This window comes from Peromyscus maniculatus, chromosome X (assembly GCF_049852395.1).
Source record: "Peromyscus maniculatus bairdii isolate BWxNUB_F1_BW_parent chromosome X, HU_Pman_BW_mat_3.1, whole genome shotgun sequence".
Taxonomy (NCBI): domain Eukaryota; kingdom Metazoa; phylum Chordata; class Mammalia; order Rodentia; family Cricetidae; genus Peromyscus; species Peromyscus maniculatus.
The window spans coordinates 63,955,990-63,980,786 of NC_134875.1; positions in this window are offsets into that span (position 1 = coordinate 63,955,990).

Below are 24,797 nucleotides of genomic sequence, written 5' to 3' on the forward strand. Positions count from 1 at the left end.
AACAATGAAAGGATAACCAGTTCAAGGAATAAACACTGAGTAGTTCAATCCTCAGTGGATGTTTAGATAGAGCTTGATAAGATTTTCAAGGAGGCATGAAGTGTATGAAGAAGAGAATACCATTGATACAATGTTTAATGAAGAAAGGAACCAGTAACACGATTTAGTACTGTTAAGAAAGCATATGCACTATCTCAGTAGAGTCAAATTTGAGTATTAGACTACGTAAATTATAAGAGAGGCATTAGCTTTTTAATTCACTGAAATAACACTGTAATTGTCATCTGAAATTTACCATCTTTGACAATGAGCAAGTCCCTGAATTCTCTTAAAACATAATTTACAAATATTATTTGTAAAGAATTATGATAAAGTACAAGAAAAATTAGCACAAGAAAAAAGAAACTGCACTGAATGAATATTGGCTATGATTTAATAGGGCCTGGTTTTGAATTCCTTGGTAAAGCCACAAATTTCAGACCTAGTATCTTATAATAATCAGGAAAGTTGTATCTTTATCAGGTATACTATATTTCCTATGATTGACCTCTGTGGCTTTATACATGTTATTTAATTTCCTTTTTGTGACTGCCTGCATAAATGTTGCTTACTACTACATAAATATTAATAATATTCCTAAAAGGGAAAATGTTCTTAGATATAGATTAAATGCTGATAACTAAAGAACTTATGGCATGTGCTAATTAGTAATATTTAACTGAAAACATGTTGGAAATTATATTTCTCTCACTTGATCTTTTTATTCAAGTGTATAATTTAAAATTGTGACAAAAAATCACACAGTTTTCTTTGCTCCAGTATATAAGCTCACATCCAAGCTCAGGCGAGGAACTCTAAACTCAAGAAGGCCACATGCCTGTCGTGTGACACCTTGCACAGCCTTGGTGCAGTGGGAAGGGGCTTGGATCTGCCTAGACTCAGTGGGCTGGGCTTTGCTGACTCCCCATGGGAGACTTCGATTTGGGGGATGTAGGGTGGCTTGGGAAAGAGGGCTGGGGGTGGAAGGAGGGCTGAGGGGGGATCTGTGGGTGGTATGTGGAGTGAGTAGAAAATTTCTTAATAAAAATAAAAAAAGAAGATATGAAACTAAAAGGGGGACATGTTGAGAAGATAAGTTACCATGGCAGAAAGAAAGGATTTGGAAGTGAAAACACCTAAGTTTCATGATATAAATATATGAAGCCATTAAAGAATACAAATAATGAAGTTATTTATTTTTATATTTAAAGTTAACTTCAGCTTGTATGCCATAAGATGGCAGTGTTGTTCTTTCAGATCCTATGTAAAAATTATTTGGAAAAGTCAAAATTTCAATGTACTCCAGACATTATAAATTATGCTTTTACAAATTTTGCTTTGTATATCTTAAATTGGAGATATGATTCCTTTTCTGGAGTTTATGCTGGGATAATTAAAGAACTTTTATTAAAAGTATTTCTTATGCTGCTGATGTTTCTCAGCATGCATTTGAGGGTTGTAAACTTTTGCATCTAGCAAAAAAGTGTCCTAGGAAATATCAAGATTCTATGGTGTTGTAAAGAGATAATATACATTTTGAGACAAACAGAAGAGCTATCAAAGAGGCTATTTGTTATCTTAAGAAACAGAAATAGTTAATTAAACACACACACACGTGTTCACAATTCTCCCCACATATTTTCCTCATAAATATTACATAAGTGCTCTATCACTGATCTATATTCCCAGCCTGTCTAATTCTTCCTCCTCCTCTTCTTCATTTTCTTCTTCTCCTCCTTCTCATTATTATTATTATTATTATTATTATTATTATTATTATTCCTCCTCTGTCCATGTCAAACAGCTAACAACCACTGATAACTTCAGCTCTGTGCATGAAGCATCCTCTTCTTAACTCTACAGGAACATGCACACACATAGCACGCACACACACACACACTAAAACCCTTTAAGAAAGCATTTGATCTTCCAGAGCTAGAGTAGTTATGAGCCATTTGACATGCATGCTGGGAATCAAACTTGAGTTCCCTGAAAGAGCAAAAGGTACTCTTAAAAACTGAGCTATCCCTTCAATTCCTTCTCATTCTTTGTAAAAATATCCAAATATAGCCTATAGAATCACATTCATATTCACAATGATATATTTAAATGTTTTAGCAACTACGTACACCTAGGAAAAGTAGTGGACCTGCTTGGATAAATAATTCCAGAAGTTACTACCTATGTGGTGTTTGAGCCATTTTCTTGTTCATCCAAGAAGGACATTAATGCACACACCTCTACCACATCAGATAGATAAGAAATCTATAATAATTGCAACTAACTTAAATAATCACCTAATTTTATATACACTAGTATGAAATAAGTATTTTAGGCTTGATTTCTCCAATTTTATTTTATTGGAATATTTAGAACCCTGAAATTACTGTATACAGTTGCATGAATATCCTAAGGTAAGTTATTTAGACTACAAATTGAGAAATCCTTTATGTTTACTCCACCATGAATTTTCTCTCAGTACATAATCTACACAAATTAAACAGATACAACATTGTCTTGGGGAATATATGTGAGCAGGGACAAAACAAAAGTTTCTGTTAAAAGACCAAATTGAGGTATAGATAAAACAATTTCACACAAAAAAAATAGAATTCACTTCTTTACATAATTTAAAGTCTCTCATAAAATAAGGAGAACTGAGAGATTACAGGAATGTTCTTAATGTGGATGACCGAAATCATATGCTGGCATCAGCTCTGGAACTCTCCAGACTTCAGAGAAAAAGTATGGTCATATTTACATATGTATGCATTTCAATACATATTCAACTTGATATATTTTGGTGTTTGGTAGACACTGATACGTAAACATAGATTGTTCCCAAAGTATTCACCGCTGATAGCTTGGTCCCCAATGTGATGGATGGGGTGGTAGAACCTTTTATGAAATAGGTTTTTTGGAAAGTAATAAGGTCTTGTTGCTTTACCTTCATGAATAATTATTCTTATAGAATGAGTTTGGGCTTGCTGGAGTAAATAAATTCTTGTGATGGTGAATTGTTATAAGGCAAGGTCATTGCATGCATTTTCCCTTCTGCATGTTGCTATTTTCCTTCCTATTTATCCACCAAGCAGTGACTGAGAAAGGGGAGTCCTCACCAGGATATTTACACAATGTTGTTTAGATCATAAATTGTGAGCCAAAAAACTTTTTAATTGATTAAATTACTCAGTATCTGTTTGTGATAGGAACATACAACCAAGATATATAGTTTGCTTATGCCACAATCCAAAATTATGGAATGAAATCATCTACTATTATATAATTCAGTTATCAGGAAATATAAAGCAAAATTTAATAGAAGTATTAAATTAAGTATAAAAAGCAGTTAGTTTTTCATCAAGTTTTTTTTTGGTGGAATATTTCATCCTGACTGAGGGGATACTCTATTTGATCTTTTACAAAATATTACTGGATATTTTACAAATTATGAGTAGTAGATTTCAATATCTGCCTTTACAGTCACTCTCTTGGTAGGAATGTGAGACTGACTTTGCTTGACTGTAATTATTATTCAGTGCCTGGTATTTTTTTCATATATATATTTGTGAGTGTATGGGATTGTTTTGCCCGAATGTTTGTCTGTGCACCACATATGTGCACTGCCTGCAGAGGGAAAAAGAAGACATTTTATTCTCTGTGATTGGAATTACAGGTGATTGTAAGCTATATGGGTGCTGAAATCAAGCCTAGGTTGTCAGAAGAGCAGCCAGTGTCCTTAAATACTGTGCCATCTCATTCGCCCCAGACTAATAAAAATTTATTTTATTTTTTTAATTAAAGGATTATTTTTTAATTTAGTTAAACTAATAAGTAAACACATAAAACCGACATTTTTTTTCATTTTCTTTATTATGAAATTTTCTACTCACTCCACATACCACCCACAGATCCCCCCTCCCCCCTCCCCCCTCCGCCCAGCCCTCTCTCACAAGCTACCCCACATTCCCACATCTCCCAAATCAAGGTCTCCCATGGGGAGTCAGCAGAGCCCAGCACACTGAGCCTAGGCAGGTCCAAGGCCCTTCCCACTGCATCAAGGCTGTGCAAGGCATCACACCACAGGCACCGGATTCCCAAAAGCCTGCCCATGCACTAGGAATAAATCCCAATCCCCCTGCCTGGCTGCCCCTCAAATAGTTTGAGCCAAAAATTTATGGGGCACCATGTTATTTTTCATTTCTTTCTTTATTTCTTATTATAATATATTTTCATTACTTAAAAAGGTTTTAATTTCAAATATATTTTGATATTATTTTCCTCCCCCAATTCCCTCCAGATCCTCTCCGCCTCCCTACCCACCTAATATTAAATTATATCTCAAATATCAAACAAACACCCAATACAATAACAAAACCTCCCAAAACCAAACAAGAAAACAAAATAAGGCCACATCAAAACATAAACACACACACACACACACACACACACACACACACACACACACACACACACAGCCACATCAAACTGACCAAACTCTACACATATACACACAAAAAAAAAACCTGTGGAGTCCATTATATGTGTTGGTCAACTACTCCTGAACATTGGTCCTGCCCTAGAATGGTTGATATAGACACAGTGTCACTCTATTGGAGAAAACTAGTTTTCCCTCTTCTAGCAGGTATAAGTGACAGTTCAATTGTAAGCCTCTACTCTAGTAGCTAGGTTTTCATTCATTCGTTCATTTTTGTGAATAGAAAAATATAACATAATAAAATATGATAAAAGAAAAACTATCACATCAAAGTTGGGCAGGATGAACTGACAGAAGGAAAAGAGCCTATGAGAAGGTACAAGCATAAGAGACCCATTTGTTCACACATTCAGAAAGCCCATACAAACACTAATCTGAAAGTCATAATATATATACAGAGGACCTGGTGAAGACTCAAATAGGCCCTGTGCTTGCTGCTTCAGTTTCTGTGAGTTCATATGGGTTTTGTTCATGTTGATTTAGAGGACCTGGTTTTCTTAATGTTCTCTATCCTCTTTGGCTCTTATAGTCTTTCTGCCTGTTCTTCTTTGGGGTTCCATGAGGTCTGGGGGGAGGGATTTGAAGGAGACATCCCATTTACTGTTCATTGTTCCAAGGTCTTTCTCACTGTCTGTGTAATATCTGCCTGTGAGTCTCTATATTTGTTTCCAACTGCAGCAGGAGGAAGTTTCTTTGCTGATGGATGAACAAGGCCCTGATGTATGTGTATAGCAGAATACCATTAGGAGTCATTTTATCACTACATTTTTTAGACCAGTATTATTTGGTTTTACCCTAGGTCTCTGGGCTGTTCTAGTCTCAGGTTCTAGTGTTGGGTGTTGGGTATGGGTTTCATCTCATGGCCTTAAGTCAATTCAGATATTGGTTGGTTACTTCCACAAACTTTGTGCCACCATTGTCCTAGCATGTATTACAGGTAGGACACCATTGTAGACCAAAGAGTTTGTGACTGCTTAGTGTTTATGTTTCTTTTTGGGTAGCATGCAGAGTACCTTCCTACACCAAAGATATTGGAATGTTGGGATGAAGACTCTATGTAGGCACTAGCTTGACTTCTGCATGCGCAACGAATTGTGTGGGTGTTGTCTTCAGCAGTGATGTATTTCTGTCAGTTTATGAACAGCAGCCTATTGTCTTGGCAACAGATTGGGTTGTTTGGGAATTCCCCTGAGATCCCTTTAGCAAACAACTCAATTAGATATACACAAATCCGGATACTGAAAGCATAATTTGGTGACAAGAGATGGCCAGTTGGTACTCTTGTCTCTCCCATTATTTGTCTATTTCATTCAGATCATCTTCATATATGTATATATTTTAGTAAGTTTCTACTGTATTATGTTTCCATACTATCTTCAGATGCCCCCTAATTTTGCTGTCTGTCTTTCCCTATATTTCCTCCCACAACCTCCTTCACCCTCCTCCCAACTTGATCCTCCCATTCTACCCCTGCTCATGTATCCATGGCTATCTGTTTGATTTCCCTTTCCTAATGTGATCTGTATGTCTCCTCTAGTCCCTTACTCTATACCTACCCTCTGATTCCATGGATAGTAGCTTGATTATCATTGTCTTCTCAGCTAATATCCACATATAAGTAAATGTATGTCATATTTGTCTTTCTGGGTCTGGATTATATCTCTTAGGATGATTTTCCTGGTTCCATCCATTAGCCTGCAAATTTCATGATGTCATTTTTTAACAACTGAGTAATACTTCATTGTGTAAATGTACCACATTTTCTTTATCCATTTGTCTTTTGATATATATAAGTTCTGGTTATGTTGAATAAAGCAGCTGTGAAAGTAGTTGAGCAAGTCTCTCTTTGAGAGGATGAAACATCTTTTGGGTATCTGCCCAAGAGTGGTGTAGCAGATCTTGAGGTAGATCTATTTCCATCTTTCTGAGGAACTGCCACCTTGATTTCTGTAGTGGGTGTATGAGTTGGCACTCCCACCAGCAATGCATGAATTCTCTCCTTACTCCACATCCTTACCAGCATGAGTTATCATTTGTTTTGTTGATGTTAGCCATTCTGATAGGTGTAAGATGAAATCTCAGACTAGTTTTGATTTGCATTTTCCTGATGGCTAAGGATACTGAACATGTCTTAATTATTTATTGGCCATTTAAATTTCCTCTATTAAGAATTCTCTATTTAAATCTGTACCCCATTTTTATTTTGGGTTATTTTTCATAAAGTGTATGTTGTTCTTTTTTCCCCTCACCCAAGATCCTTCCCGCCTCCCTACCCAGAAAAAAGAACTAACAAATTTTTTAAATAATTCCCCCTTGGATGGTGAACCACCAAAATAGTATACAGTGAAAGTTGCTTTGTTTGTTTGAATTGATAGACAGCACATATTGATTTTGATCTTTATTGTATATGGGAAGCAATTCATGAAGTATATTTTCTGAAACACTTTAGCCTGTATATAATTAGAAAATAGTGATATAATATTTCCTAAAAATTAGCATGCCCACTAAAAGGAAAATTGAAATGAAGTTAGCTAAGAAAAATTTTACATATTTGTTAATTTATTACTAATTTTAATGAATCAAACTTCTTAGATTATTATATGTTTGATATATTATAGTATACTAGTATATAATATTGATTAAAATATTTTCATAAACATAGATTTAAAAATTACTGTGATTAATTGTACCTTTTGTATATTTTTCATGAAATGTTACTGATGTGATAAGTATAGTTTAATAGTTAAATGAAATATTTCAGAAATTATCAGGAGTGCATATATATGTGTGTTAAACTACATTAAAATTTTAAGTAGATAAAAGTCTAAGGAAAGCATAGTATACCAAAACATAAACATGAATAAGATAAAATATATTGAACTTACAACAAAATAATTTAGAGATGAATCTTACTAGATAGAGCTCTTAAGCTGAACATTATAAGCTTACGAAAACCTAATAATTGAGAGATATAGCATGATAACATGCATAAAAACCTAGGTTTATTTCCAGCATTGAATACAAGCAGGTGTGGTAGTATACACCTTGAATCCCATTACACTAGAGATAGAGGCAGGTTAATCAGAAGTTCAGTGTTATCTTTGGCTATATAGGGGAAGCAAGTTCACCCTGAGATACACAACACTATCTCTCAAGGAAGGCCAAGCAAGTTGGCTCAAAAAGTAAAGGCAAATGTTACCCAAATGATGATTTGTGTTGATCCTTGGGACCCATGTGATAAGAAAGAACTGCATCCCACACAATGTCATTACACTTTCACACATGCACTGATGGATGCATGGCCATACATAGACATACCTATAAAAATAAATAGATAAAATAAAATTAATATACATATATAATTCAAGAATTTCAGAATATCAATTTTCTGCAATTTCACATGGAATATTGATTGTATAAGATGGAACATTGATTGCATAAGATTGACCATATCTTAGGCAAGAACACATATCTTAGCAAATTTATGAAAACTAAGATCATATCAAGTTTCTTATTCTGACCACAATTCTACAAAACTAGAAATTAATACTAGAAAGTCCTGTGAAAAAAATCACTCAATATGGCAATTAAAAACATTATCCTAAACAACTAATTGCCAATAAAGAGACTGAAAACCAATTTTTGAGCAAAATTAAAATGGAAGTATGATGTACCCAAACCAATGGGATACAGCATAAATGATTCTAAGAAGGAAGCTTTATCAACAAATGACTACACAAAAATTAGTAAATGCCTAAAATAAACTAGTATTGCTCATCAAGGAGTTAGAAAACTGAGAATTAGTATGGGCTGGAAAGGACTCACATAAAGAGACTAAGTTCACAATCTCACAATACATGGCACAAGCTGTGGATCCAGGATGGGAAAGCTGGATCAGATTCAACTTGATGTATCCATGGTTAAGGAATCCCACAATTGTCATGAGGAGCTTCAGAAGCAAGAATCAGACTATATCTGACACAGAGTAGGGCATCCAGGCCCAGAGATCTATACTTGACTGGGAAAGAGCCCTGGACCAGCCAGAGTTCTTTTGACCCTTGTATAGTATCTGTTAGGTCAAACAGTAGGGAACTTTCAGAGGAACACAGGAGGTATACCTTCTGTCCAGAATACCCTTCTCACATAGAAAAATGACACTTGAAACCTGCAAAGACATTGCAAATTCCTTCAGCATGTAAAGGTAATTTTAATAAAATTAGAGAAAATAAAGAAAAACTCAAATGACAAGCTATCTCCAGATACAAAATCAAAACAGCTCATCTCCTCCAAAATTTGCTAGTCCCCAGTAATGGCCTCTAATGAAAATGCAACTCAAAGAAGCCATCCATGTACTCTAAGAGAATAAATACAACTGAGTAAAATAAAGAAATAATTTCAAGCTATGACAATAGAATTTAATAAAGAAATCCATATAATAATGAAAAAGCTCAGTGGAGAACCTCACCAATAGACTGGACCATGTGGAAAACAGAGTGTTAGGGCTGGAATACAAGGTAGAGGAATAAGATCATTAGGTAAAGGTTAATGATAAATTAAAACTAAAATAAATGGAACATGGGCAGAGCTTAGGGACACCATGAAAAGGCCAAGTCTTTGATTTGTGAGCATAAAAAGGGATACCAAAGGCATAGAAATTATTTTCAATGAAATCATCAAAGAAAATGTTCCCAAAAACACAGAAAGTGATTCACCCATATTTAAGAAGCCAAAAGTTAGACAGGACAAGGAAAGGAACTACCACAACATATTGTAGTTAAAACACTAAAACAGAATAAAAGGCATTGTAAGTTGCAAAAAGGAAGGGTCAGGTCACTTATAAAGGCAGGCCTATCAGAATCACAATAAATGATAGAATGTTATAAGTTCAGAAGACCTTTGAAAGATATATTTCAAGTTTGGAAAGGCCATGCCTTCAATACAGACCATTATACATGGCACAACCATCTACAATAATTAAAGGAGAAAAAAATATTCACTGATAGAAACAAACTAAATTAATTTAGACAGGTTTGATGAATATAGTAGAAAGAATAATATAAGGCTCATGAGAAGAATAAACACACCCAATAGGCAATAGGAGATAAGTAAATAAATCTATAAGAGTTAATAAAAAAATGTCTGAGAAAACAGAGCACATCTAACAAAATGACATGAGTTAATAAACAACTGTTCTAGTTAGATTTTTTTGTCAGCAGGACATATTGAGGAAGAGGGAACCTCAACTGAAGATTTATTTTGATTTGACAGGCCAGCCGGGCGGTGGTGGCGCACGCCTTTAATCCCAGCACTCGGGGGGCAGAGCCAGGCGGATCTCTGTGAGTTCGAGGCCAGCCTGGGCTACCAAGTGAGTTCCAGGAAAGGCGCAAAGCTACACAGAGAAACCCTGTCTCGAAAAACCAAAAAAAAAAAAAAAAAAAGACAGGCCTGATGGCATGTCTCTGGGTGGATTTTCTGGATTTCTAAATGACCCAAGATGGCCCAGCCTACTGGAGGGGGGTGTCATACCGGGGCAGGTGGGCCTGGGATATATAAGAAAGGGGGCTGAATGTGAGTCATGGAGCAAGCTAACATCCAGCGTTCCTCAGTGGTCAGTGGTTCAGTTCATGCTTCCAGATTCCTACTCCGAGCTGCCTCTTTGGCATCCATCCATGATGGACTCTAACGTTTAAGGCAAGTAAAACCATACACCCTCCAAGTTGTTTTTTGTCAGTATTTTATGACAAAAAAGAGAAACAAATTAAGAAAACATCTTTCAATAATAACTGAGTATTAATGGTCTCAATTCCCTGAACAAAAAGTCACAGAGTAGTTAACTGTACTAGAAAATAGAATTCAGAGAAATCCACAAAGATACCCCCACAATAGACTACTGGCAATGGTCGAGAGACAGCACAAATTGACATACTCTGGAAATAAGATGGCCAAACACCCTAACTGTCGTGCTAGAAACCCCATCCAATGACTGAGGGAACCAGATGCAGAGATCCACGGCCAGGCCCCACCCAGGTGGAGCTCCAGGAGACCAATAGGCGAGAAAGAGGAGGGTTTCTATGGGAATGGGGGTGGGTTGAGGGGAACATAGGAGAGGGGGGGACAGGAGGGAGGAGAACAAGGGAATCTGTGGCTGATATGTAAAATTAAATTAAATTATAAAATAATAAAAAAAGAAAATAGAATTCAGAATTTTGTTGCCTCCAAGAAACACACTTTACCATTAAAGATATAATAACCTTAGGGTAAAATGGTAGGGAAGGTTTTAAAAGTAAATAAAACTGAAATTCAAATAAATGAAGACATTCTATTGTCTATCAAAACAAACAGACCCCAGAAACACTTTGAAAGATAAAGCATGTTCCTTTATACTTAAGTGAACAATAAAATGAGAGGATATTATAATTCTAAACACATACACGCCAGGCAGTGGCGGTGCACTTGGGAGGCAAAGCCAGGCGGATCTCTGTGAGTTCGAGGCCAGCCTGGACTACCAAGTGAGTCCCAGGAAAGGCACAAAGCTACACAGAAGAAACCCTGTCTCGAAAAAAAACGAAAAAATAAAAATAAAAAAAATAAACACATACACATTAACCACAGGTCCACCCAATTTCATAAAACATATACTACTAGAGGTAAACACACAGAATAATCCCAATACAAAGAAAGTGAGCACTTAAATATCCCACTCTCACCAACAGACAATTTATCTGGGCATGGTCTAAAACAGAAATATTATAATTAAATGACACCATAAGTAAATGGACTTAATATATCTCTAAAAAGAATTCTACTCAAACAATAGAGACCACCATTTCTATCAACACCTTGTATAAATAACATTTTTCAAAGCTGATCACATATTAGGACATAAAGCTGCAGCCAACATAAGAAAATTAAGTTAGTATATTGTGTGCTCTCTGCCCATAATCGGATAAAACAAGATATCAACAGGAATAGAAAACACAGAAATCACTCAAACTTATGGAGATTAAACAATGCATTATTAAGTTATGAATAGGCCACTGAAGAAATCAAAAAGGAAATATTCTAAAATCTTACAAATCAATGAATGTCTTAGTACCAATTTATTACTATGAAGAGACACTGTGACCAAGGCAAATTATAAATGTGAGCATATAGCTGGGCCTTGTTTATTGTTTCAGAGGGTTAGTCAATGACCATCAGGGCAAAGAACAATTCCACATACAAGCAGACAGACATGGCACTGGGACAGTGGCTGAGAGCTTACAACTGGTCCACAAAGAAGAGGCAGAGACAGAGACTGGGCCTGGTCTCAGCTTTTGATATCTCAAAGCCAACCCTTAGAGACACATCTCCTTTAAGTCCACATCTCACAAAACTCCCCAAAACAGTTTCCCCAACTAGAAACCAAGCACTAAAATATGTTAATTAGTCTATGATATTCTCCTTCAAACCACCACAATGGAAATGAAAAGGAAAAAAAGTCTATAGGTCACAATAAAGACAGTTCTAAAGAGCAAATTTATACTGCTAAGTATTTTTATTACAAACTGAGAGAGAACTTAACTAAATAACACAAAGATGACACTCAAGACCTTAGTAAAATAATACAAGACCAAGCCACAAAACTGTGGAAGGGGAGAAATAATAAAAATCAAGTCAGAGAGTAATAAAACAAATGAAAAAGTAGAAAGAATCAATGTAATGAAGAGTTATTTTTTTAAATGATACATAAGATTGGATTTTTTTCTTTTTTTGGTTTTTTGAGACAGGGTTGTTCTGTGTAGCTTTGCGCCTTTCCTGGAACTCACTCTGTAGTCCAGGCTGGCCTCGAACTCACAGAGATCTGCTTGGCTCTGCCTCCCAAGTGCTGGGATTAAAGGCGTTTGCCACCACCACCGCCCAGCAAGATTGAAAAATTTTAAGTTATGCTAACAAAAAGAGACCTAACTAATAATATTAGCGCTCACAGAGAGACATTGAGATAGATAACAATGAAATTCAGAAAATAATTACATACCTTTAAAAAAACACATTCCACTACATCTAAAAGAAATGGGTTGATTTCTGGATGCATTTGAGATTATAAAATTAAACCAAGAAGAAATAAGAGATCAAAAAAAATCAACCAACCAAACAAACAAACAAACAAAAAACAGCAATGTGGTTGAAACAGTAATTAAAAATCATGTAATTAAAATGTAACTCAGAACTGGAAGTATCATCATCCCATATTTCAAGTTGTATTACAGAGCTTTGGTAACGCAGCATGGAATTGGCACAAAAAGACACGTTGATCAGTGGAATTAAGGTGAAGGCCCATATACAAATACACACACCTATGGACACCAAATTTGTGACCAAAAAAAAAAAAAAAAAAAAACCACAAACTGGAGAAACTTCAGTATTTTCAAAAAATGGTTCTGATCAAACTAGACAGTCACATATAATAAAATGAAATTTGATCCATGGCTATTACCCTGCACAAAACTCAATTACACATGGATCAAGGACCTCAACATAAGACCAGAGACCTTGTTCTGATAGAACAGAAAAAAGATAATAGGCTTGAACTCATTGGTACAGGTAAGGACTTTCTGAACAGAACATCACTAGCACAGGCATTAAGAAAAACTGGAATTTCATTAAGCAAAAAAAAAAAAGTTTCTATAGCGTAAAGGATATCACCATTCAAGGAAAGTGGCAAGTACATGATTGGAAAACATCTTTTTAAGTTATACATTGGAAAGGCGATTAATGTGTAGAATATATAAAGAATTAAAACCAAAACCTGAAATTCAATAAAAAAACCAAATTAAAAATGGGGTGTAAAACTAAACAAAAATTTATCAAAAGATAAAACAATAATGATTAAGAAACATACAAAATAAACGTTCATAATTCGTAGCCATCAGGAACTACAAATTAAAATTACTTGGTATTTCATCTTACCCTGCTCAGAATGACCAAGATCAATAAAATTAATGTTAGTACATTCTGGTAAGCATTCAGGGAAAGGAAAAAACTTACTCATTGCTGGTGGTAGTACAAAATAATACAGCGCTATGTAAATCAATGTGGAGATTCCTCAAGAAGCTGAAAAATCTATCTACTCCAAGATCCAGCTGTACTATATTTGAGTACATACTGAAAAGACTCTAAATTTTATTACAGAGTTACTTGCCCATTCATGTTCGTGGATGCTTTATTCATAATAGGAACAGATTGGAAACATTCTAGATATGCATCAACTGATGAATAGATAAAAAATGTCATATATTTATACAATAGAATATTCAGCTATTAGGAAAAGTGAAATTTAATTATGAAATTTAGAGGTAAATAGATGAAACTAGGTATAGTCATCCTGAAAGAGGTAACCCAGATTCAAAAAGATAATTCTCTTATATGTGTAGTTACAATTTAAGGTTTCAATACATGTGTTTCAAACCAAATAACCACAGAGATAAGGCTCCTAGTAAGGGATAATCATGGAGGAGGGGATTTTACTAGGAAGGGGAAATAGAGTATAGTGTTATAAAGAGATAAAGGGGAAATTAGAACAGGATTAAGTGGAGAATTTGAGGGGAGAGAAAGTTAAGTGATGATGTAGGGAATGACAAATAACACTAAAAGTCTTTTGAAAGACTGTATGGCAACCAACTACTGTAGAAGCTTCCTAAAATATATACATACACATGTGAAAGAAACTTAAATGGTGCCATCATAAAATGAGGGAGGCAATGTCCCAATCAGACATCTTATGACAGCAAATAAAATCTACAGTGCCGGGAATGGGTTATATCTCTCAGTCATTGGGCCAAAGGTGTACCATATACCCGCAAAACACCACAATCAGTTATTGCTAAGGCTATTGCTTACTCTCCATAACCTGATGGTAAGGCCCTACATGAAATAAATATTACCCTAACACCCAAAAGAGAGAAATGTACAGTTAATAACAGAAGAAAATTACAAACCAATCTTCCTGATGAACATAAGTATAAAAATTCTTAAAAAAACATTGCAAGCCAGGAGGTGAATGCCTTTAATCCCAGCACTCAGGAGGCAGAGCCAGGTAGATGTTTGTGAGTCCGAGGCCAGCCTGGTCTACAGAGTATGATCCAGGACAGGCACCAAAATTACACGGAGAAACACTGTCTCAAAAAAACAAAACAAAAAAAAAGAAAGAAAAAAGAAAACATGTCAAACCAATTCAAGATCACATCTCAGCAACAATGCTGGCTTTGTTTTTAGAAATGCAGGTGTAGTTCACCATATATAAGTCAATAAAAACAAGGAATTACATAAACTTAACAAAAAAATCATATGATCATCTCAATAAATGCAGAACAAACTTGGGAATATTAAGCATCCCTTCATTACAAAAGTCATGGAGATGGTAGGAATTTTATTATGCTGAGCTTGCTTCAGCATAATAAAAGCTATATAGGGCAAATTTATAATGAACACCATACTAAATGGAGAAAACTTCAAAAAATTCCCACTAAGATGTGATCAAAATATGGGTGTCCACATTCTCCTTTTATGTTTAATATAGTACTTCAAGTCTTAGCTAGAGCAATAAGATAAAAGAAGGAAATAAAAGAAAAACAATTGTAAATAAACTTCAACATATCAAATAATTGTCGATGTGCCCTTAATAGCCTTCCCAAAACTCTTAAGGTTGTTAAATACTTTCCACAAAGTGTCACAATACAAAATTAACATACAGAAATCAACAGCCTTTTTCTATATTAGTGGCAAGCATATGGAAAAAGAAATCAGAAAAATCAGTCACAGTTATAGTAGTCACAAATTTAAAAATTAATAATCAAATAAATAAAACACCTGTGGATAAGCTTAATTAAGGGAATGAAAAAACTCCACAATAAAGACTTTAAGATTTGAAGAAAGGAATTGAGTAAGACACTAAAAGATGGAAAGATCAGTCATGCTTATTAATATTAGGAAAAAGATCTTTCTACCAAAATAAATCTGCAGGTAAAATGCAGTCATAATAAAAACTCCAGGACCATTCTTCACAGACATAAAAAAAAGTATCAAATTTTATATAGGAGCACAAAATACTAAGGATATTCTAATGAACAAAAATAATATTGTAGGGCTGTATCACCATTGATTGACCTCAAATTATACTACAAAGACATATAAATGAAACAGTATGATAGTGGAACAAAACCAGACAAATAGAATAGAATAGACCCAGATATAACTCCATATAACTATAGCTATCTGATAACTTACAGCAATGCCAAAATACGTACTGGAGAAGAATAGACAATATGTGTTTATTGCACTATTTCTTTGGTGCTTTGACTTTTTTTGTTGTTTGTTTGGTCCTATTCAGTTTTTTGTTTTTATTTTATCTAATAATATTATTGTTTCTTTTGTTTTTAAGATGCTTGCTGGATTTCTAATACAAGGGGGCAAGACAGGATGTATATTGGGGACAGTTGGGAGGATCTGGGAGGAGTTTGGGGAGGGAAAACTATAACCAGAATATATTGAATGAAAAAAAATATTTTCAATTTTAAAAAGTCTGAAAGATCACTACATAAATTCTTTACAGAAATTAATCATGCAATTCTTGTTTCCACAATGTATTAGTTAATTTCTTGTTGCTGTGATAAGACTCCATGAGCAAAGCAACTTATAGGAAGAAACATTTATTTGGGTTTGTTTCTCTGAGATTAATTTTGCATTTTGGAGGGAACATTCTTAAAAAAGAGGTTTGCAGGGAGGTGAAACAATAGGTGTTCTCCTAAGGAGAAAAGAAAACCTGCAAGCAAGACAGGAATTAAATAACTCTAAAGAGCCTCAGGGAGTCCCTGAAACTGACGAGATTCTCTAGGCCTTATAGAAAAAATAAAGGCAGCTGAGAGAAGATTCTCAGATAAGCTGAACTGCCTCAAATAAGCAGAGACCAGTGGGGCTGCCTAGGAAACACTCAGATCAACTAAGTCTCCTAGAAAGAACACTCTCCAACTTGTTGAGATGCCTGTAAATTGTGTAGAGTGCTCCAGGTTCCCAGCTTTTTGAGTGAGTTTTCACCTATGCTTTAGTGGGCCCTTGGTGATGCAGTGGTCTTTTGAGTCTGGTCCTCTAAGTAACCCCTCACTCACACTCCTATAAGTAACTAACAAAATTCATTGGATATGAGAATATGACATGGTTGCAGCCATCTTAGAGAAGAATCAGACAAGGGACAGCAGGCCCTTGGACAAATTATTCTTAAACAAAAACACCAGAGGGTTTGCTACCCCTCTGTCCCTAGACCCAGACAAGTAGGAGCTACACAAAAACAAGTTTTAGACATTTCCTGCCATAACCTAAAGGGTATGATATAACATAACTGGCATAATAAACAAAGTACCAGGTATGTCCTGTGAGATTTTTTTTTACTGTTGGATTGTATACCAAAGCTATCAGAAGGAATGAGTTTCCTGCAGATAAAAATGGGATGTTTAACTATCAGAGGAAATGGGTCTGCTGATGATATAGATTCGATGACATAAACTGCTAGAGGATACAGCAATTTTTTTGCAGTTGCAACTCTCCAATCAGTTCAAACCAAGCATCTCTAACCTGAAATAAGCAACAGTCCTAAGCTTGTAACTATATAGAGTTGAAATTTCCCCAGATCTCCTACACTAACCACTATAAAAAAAACCCTGCTTCATTGCTGCTGTGTCAGATGGATGGAGAGACCTGGGTTAACTCACAACAATAAACAGATTCTTTGATTTTGCATCAGATTTGATTTCTTGGTGGTCGTTGGGGGACTCTGGGCACAACACGTGCAACAAGTTCAACTTCAGTGATATCTCTACTTTGGTCTATTGTTGGTTCCTTATCTGAGATGAGTAGACATTTATTTGCATCTCTATAGGAATAGCATCCCACAATAGTGTACAGTTCCAAAGCCATAAGGGTCCATCATGGCAAGGAGTCATGGCAGCAGGAACAGAAACCTGAGAGATCACATTCTTATCCAGAAGCATGAAACAGAGAGGGAAGTTGAAGTTGGGTGACACTGTATATCCAGTGACACATTTCTAGCAAGGCTACACCACCTAAACCCCTCCAAACAGAATCATCAATGAAACTAAATGTTCAAATGTCTGAGCCTATGGTAGACGTTTCAAATTTAAGCCAACACATAGCATGATGTTACTTTTACTTGATTATGAAATAAATGAGATGTGGTACTCAATAAGGAGACAGAGAGCAGGAAAGCTTCAAGACAGTGTAGATAAAATGCTCTGGGACAGAAAATTAATGTTCCAGATACTAGGAATCTGACAGCACATCTATTACCTACAGAGAAATACTGAAATGAAAAGAGATGTCAAAATGATGTATCTAATCAATACTAAATTAAATTTACTTCACTTTTGGCCACTTAGTAACTTCTCATTTTTCCTTCCTGTGAGAAATTTGGCTGGTAAGTGGCATTTCAACAAGGTATCCTATATTCTGAAAAAATCATAGTGCTTTTAAAATCTCCACGTGAGAATATGACTCCTCCTTTCTTACTTATCTTTTATTTATTTATGTATTTATTCTGACTTTCAGTTTTGATTCTTATCATTTATTAAATTAAAAACAAAGATGATACAATGTTGGAGAGGTGCAGAGGTAAACTTGGATCTGAAATAAGCTAAGGGGAGGAGTTGGTGAATATGATCAAAACATACTTTGTGAAATTCTCAAAGAATTAATTAAAACATTAAAAATAAGGCATATTAGAAGTTTTGGGTTTCATCTTTTAAAAACCTTGTGAGAAATTATGTAGTTATGAAAATTGCAGTCCCTGTTCAATTTATCTATCCCTCTACCTCTGTTTGCCTATTTAACTTTTATTAATTCATATAGATGGTTTGTATGAGCATTCTAAGTATTTATAGATTTCTTGAAGAATTAATAAAAAAGAATTCCCTGAGAGATGCTTTTGTGCCTCTTGTAAAAATGACCACTATTGAAAATATTTTATATGGGCACATTTTTGTAACAGTATTCAAAAAAATCTTCTCTCTTTTCTTCCACTGTCCAGAAAGTCTAAGGCTTTTTTTAAATTATATTTTCTTTTTGGTAATTGTAACCATTTTTAAGTTCATAATTCAGTGGCATGAATTACATTCAAGATATTAATTACACTCATGATATTCATTAATTACACTCATGATATTAATTACACTTGTGGTATCCATTGAGTACATTCACAGTATTCATTCAATACATATTTTTATTTTATTTTATTTTACAATATAATTTAATTCTACATACCAGCCACAGATTCCCTTGTTCTCCCCTCTCCCACCCCCTCCCCTTCCCCTCCCCCTCCAATCCCATCTCCTCCAGGAGAAAGCCTCACCCGAGGATTGAGTTCAACCTGGTAGACTCAGTCCAGGCAGGTCCAGTCCCCTCCTCCCAGGCTGAGCCAAGTGACCCTGCATAAGCCCCAGGTTTCAAACAGCCAACTCATGCACTGAGCACAGGACCCACTGCCTGGACGCCTCCCAAACAGATCAAGCTAATCAACTGTCTCACCTATTCAGAGAGCCTGATCCAATTCGGGCCCCTCAGCCATTGGTTCATAGTTCATGTGTTTCCATTCGTTTGGCTATTTGTCCCTGTGCTTTATCCAACCTTGGTCTCAACAATTCTCGCTCATATAAACCCTCCTCTTTCTCGCCAATTGGACTCCCGGAGCTAATATACAATTGTCACGTGATTAAAATATTCTTGTAGTAATAATGACTATTTGTTCAGTAAAACTTGAAACGTTTTCATGAACACTTTTCACCTTACACCAGTAAGCTTTTGGCCCCATCTTAGCTTAACTTCCAAGGAGTAGTGCTAATGGCATCAATGATGTGTTTGAGATAAGCTTGATTTTCTTACTTTTAATTTAGGATGACTAAATACTAATAACAAAATGAATCCTAAATTTTGTGAAAACTATCCTCTGAATACCATCGCTGTGGGATGTCTTTCTGCATGCTGTGAATATGTGTGGCTCCCATTGGATACTAAATAAAGCTGTAAAGAAAAAAATTCATCTTCCCAAGTTGGTATGACAGTAAGTATTTGTATTCCTAAAAGATGATAATAGAAAGATTCATTTCCCTTAGTTTTTCTTCTGGAAGAATAAACATGAAATGAATGCCTTATAATATTTTGATATTTGGCAAATAAATAATTTCTATAGTATTATTTTTATGAAAACTAAAATATCACTAACAATTGAAAATTAATTGTAATGAGATAATCCTTTTCCTAATGCTAAGAAAACTAATTTAAGATTGCAAGACACTGGGATATATATTAAAGGTATAAACACAATTTCAAAACTCCATCAAGTTTTGCTCAAGCACTATATAGAACTTTGATAATTACATGGTTCAGTTTCTCTCTAGTAAATACAAAGAAGAAAGAATGCTTAGCTTATCAATTGAGAAGGATAGGAAAAATAGATACATGACAGATGTAGGTACAGATTGTATACATACACATTTATATCCTGCTTAAGTATTTCTACAATGCACACTTTTCCCTGAGAGTAAGGAGCCTTTGTTTCTAAGAGCAAAACCTTTTTTGGAACAGATTTTTGAAAACTTGGAACTAAAATAAAAGTAAAATAATTAAAGCCCTTATCCAAACTAACCAAAAGGCAGAGAGAGAGCATCCAAATTAACAAAATCAGAATTGAAAAGGGGGACATAACAACTAACACTGAGGAAATTCAGAAAATCATCAGGTCATACTTCAAAAAATTTTACTCCACAAACCTAGAAAATCTCAAAGAAATGGATAATTATCTGGATAGGTACCACATACCTAAGTTAAATCAAGACCAGATAAACTATTTAAATTGTCCAATAACCCCTAAGGAAATAGAATCAGTCATTAAATGTTTCCCAACCAAAAAAAACCCAGGACCAGATGGTTTCAGTGCAGAATTCTACCAGATCTTCAAAGAAGAGTTAATACCAATACTCTTCAAGTTGTTCCACACCATAGAAACTGAAGGGATCTTACCAAGTTCTTTTTATGAGGCTACAGTTACCATGATACCCAGAACACACAAAGATGCAACAAAGAAAGAGAATTACAGACCAATCTCCCTCGTGAACGTTGATGCAAAAATACTCAATAAAATCCTGGAAAACAGACTCCATGCACACATCAAAACAATTATTCACCATTACCAAGTAGGTTTCATCCCAGGATGCAAGGATGGTTCAACATACGAAAGTCTGTTAATGTAATACACCATATCAACAAACTGAAAGAAAAAAACCACACGATCATCTCACTAGATGCTGAAAAATCATTTGACAAAATCCAACACCCCTTCATGATAAAGGTCTTGGAGCGATCAGGAATACAGGGAACATACCTAAACATAATAAAGGCAATTTACAGCAAGCCAACAGCCAACATCAAATTAAATGGAGAGAAACTCAAAGCAATTCCACTAAATTCAGGAACAAGGCAAGGCTGTCTGCTCTACCCATACTTATTCAATATAGTACTTGAAGTTCTAGCCACAGCAATAAGACAACATAAGGAGATTAAAAGGTTACAAATTGGAAAGGAAGAAGTCAAGTTTTCCGCTATTTGCAGATGACATGATAGTATACATGAGTGACCCCAAAAATTCGACCAAGGAACTCATACAGTTTATAAACACCTTCAGCAACGTAGCAGGATACAAGATTAACCCCCCCAAATCAGTACCCCTCCTATATACAATTGAAAAACAGGCTAAGAAGGAAATCAGAGATACATCACCCTTTACAATAGTGAAATAATTCATAATCACCATTAGATGGAGCTGTTTCTCCGTAGAAATAACTCAATTTAATAATAAAAACAAGAATATCTTAAGTAATGCTGTAAGTCATAATGGATTGTTAATACATTAATTATTAGCACAGCCAAAAGAGAAAATAACAAAAGGCCACTTCAACCTTTCTCATGTTTTCGCCAGACTCTGAAGAATGCTAATATAAATTGAAATAACTCAGAGTACTCTTTGACATATACATAAGCCAGTTAATGGAATGATGATATTTTGAAGATCTTGAAGAATATACGTTAGAAAGCAATGTCAGAGTACCATTGTTACTATCAAGAAGTTAACAGTTGCCTGCATTATTTTCTACTCAATGTAATGTTTCATGATTTTAACACAGTATCTTAATCTACAGTGCTGGTAAACTGGTTAGATAAGAGAGACAAATTTTGTAACTAAGAGAGAAAGAAAATGCAGGCAAAATAAAAGTAGTTATCAGAATGTCAAAGCAGATTCTGTGTTAATTTCCAGAAGTCTTTTGGCTACACGAGGTACAGCATTGTGAATATATCCTTATTTTGATTTTTCATGTCTCAAAAATTGAAAAAATTGCAATGAATTATTATAGCAATTTCATACTTGATCATTTTTTTCTGTATAGGAAAAAGGTGTTTCCCAAGCTAAGCATAATAAAAATTATACAATAAAATAGTCAAAATCTTTCTTTCACCAATAATATAAAATTAGCAGGCATACATAGGTATATACACATTCACTTATCAATTCTAGTAATTGAATAGCTATCTAACTAGTCAATAACATACGGAAGCACATCTAGCCCATCTGTATATGAGGTAAATATCACTCCTGAACAACAATGCTCAAGTCACTGAGGCCTGTAGACAGTCACATTCCGCATTTAACCTTAGTGAAAGATGGGATGACTTAAGAAAATATATAAAAAGAACAGCTGTAGTTTTGACTAAATATTTTCAACAATTTATTGAAAAAAGTAACAAGTTAATAGAAAATATTTTACAGAATTTACTACAAAGGGAAAGAAAAGAAATTAAGATATATATGTATATATACATATATATATATTAGGTATTATTGAGATGAAAACTATTATTAACAAATTACGTTGGCTGATTATGTCTGCAGAGTTAATGATAGCCAAAATATGTATTCCATTAGTATATTTTGAGGTCAGTAGTAAATGCATGAAAGAAAGAACATACTGTAGCAAAGTAAATTTTGAAAATGGTATTATATTCATAACGTAAAGCCCTAGAAATAAACACAGCAGTTTTATGTATAGCTGCCATTTTTATAGATATCAACTACAGATGATAAAGGAGACACAAACAAGCTGTGCAGATTCATAGTTGAAACCAGAACTGGAAGCAAAGAATTAGAATATAATTTAGAGATTTCCTATCCAAAGACACCACAGCAATTTAACTAATAAAAGGTTACTGTCTGCTACTTTTGTGCTCATATCTCTTTAGCAACCTATTACTTATGTACATACAAGTATGCAGGGTATAATTGCCTGATTTCAATAGGTATTGAACCATATATTCTAATGATTTTCCAGTTTAAAGGCTCTCCTTTGAACTTCTCTTGTGCAATCTGTTTTTATAAAAGATTGCATTATTATTGAGTAATTCAACTAAGAATATGATTATTAACAGTTAAATTTAAATATGTTCATAAAGTGATGATTGTATGATCACACATTTTTATGAGATAAGTTTTATTTTAAATATTACCAATTTATTTACTCTGTTGCATTCATATTTTAAAATATGTACATTTTTGAGCTAAAGTTCTTCTGATACAGATTTCAGTCTACAGTAATATAATATTAAATTATCCAGATAACAGTTGAAATAAAAATCAATGATCTGTATATTATATCTACAGCTTGCTAGCTATGGCGATTTAGGATAAAACTGTGAGAGGATTAAGAGGTAATTACAGGCACAAAGAAAACTCATTGCCCAAATAATCCTGAATCTCTAGGAGATTCCTAATTTAGAAATGTTCCATAAACCAATGATGTATAACATACATTTCATCCATATCTAGGGCCATCCTCAATGTCACCCATCACTTATTCTCATGCAGTTGAAATTTAAACTTGCAACAAGAGTTTTATTCCACTTACTGCTATGCCTAGATATTTGAGTTTGGATATGTGCCATCCTCAAGCTAGCTATATTACTCAGAAATATGAAAGAATGCTAGATATACTAAGGCAGGCAGGTTGAGTTTTTAAAAGGTACTGAATGACTGATTATAGGTTCTCTTAAGAGAAAACCTAGCCATAGCTTGTTTGAATATACTGAATTTGCTAATTTTAAAATGTAGTCACAATAGTGGCTCAACCAAATGTTTCTTTTTCTCAGAAACCATGAGAAAATATATAAAAAGAACAGGTGTAGTTTTGACTAAATATTTTCAACATTTACCCAAATGTTTTGGTGCCTTAGAAAGAAAAGTAGAGAACCTAAAGTGACATGCCCAGGTTTGAGGAATAAAGCATAGAAGGATCAGTTATATCATAGTGTGCTATTTGGGAAAAAAATGTTATAAAATTACAAGAGACCCTAATAGTCATGCCAGAAACCCTATCCAAGGACTGAGGAATCTGGATGCAGAGATCCAAGGCTAGGCCCCGGGTGGAGCTCTGGGAGTCTAATTAGGGAGAAAGAGGAGGGTTTATATGAGTGAGAATTGTTGAGACCAAGATTGGAAAAAGCACAGGGACAAATAGCCAAACAAATGGAAAGACATGAACTGTGATCCAATAGCTGAGGGGCCCCCAACTGGATCAGGCCCTCTGGATAGGTGAGACAGTTGATTGGCTTGATCTGTTTGGGAGGCATCCAGGCAGTGGGACTGTGTCCTGTGCTCAGTGCATGAGTTGGCTGTTTGAAACCTGGAGCTTATGCAGGGACACTTGGCTCAGCCTGGGAAGAGGGCACTGGACCTGCCTGGACTGAGTCTACCAGGTTGATCTCAATCCTCAGGGGTGGCTTTGCCCTGGAGGAGTTTGGAATGGGGGGTATACTTGGGGGAAGGGGAGGGGGGGGAGAACAAGAGAATCCGTGCCTGATATGTAGAACTGAATGGTATTGTAAAATAAAATAAAAGGGAAAAAAATTACAAGAGACTACAAAAGGTAATGCACTTTAAAGAGATATAAGTTTCAAAGAAATGTAATTTACATTTCCAAAAAGTATATGAAAAGAAATATCATAAGATCTGTTATTAGGAAAATGCAATTAAATAAACAATGATATACTACCATATACCCATTGAAGTGGCCAAAGTCAAAACTCTAGAACATCAAATGATGACCAATATTTGTGGATACAGGAACTGTCATTTATTTTTAGTGGGAATATAAATGGTACAGACAATTGGAAA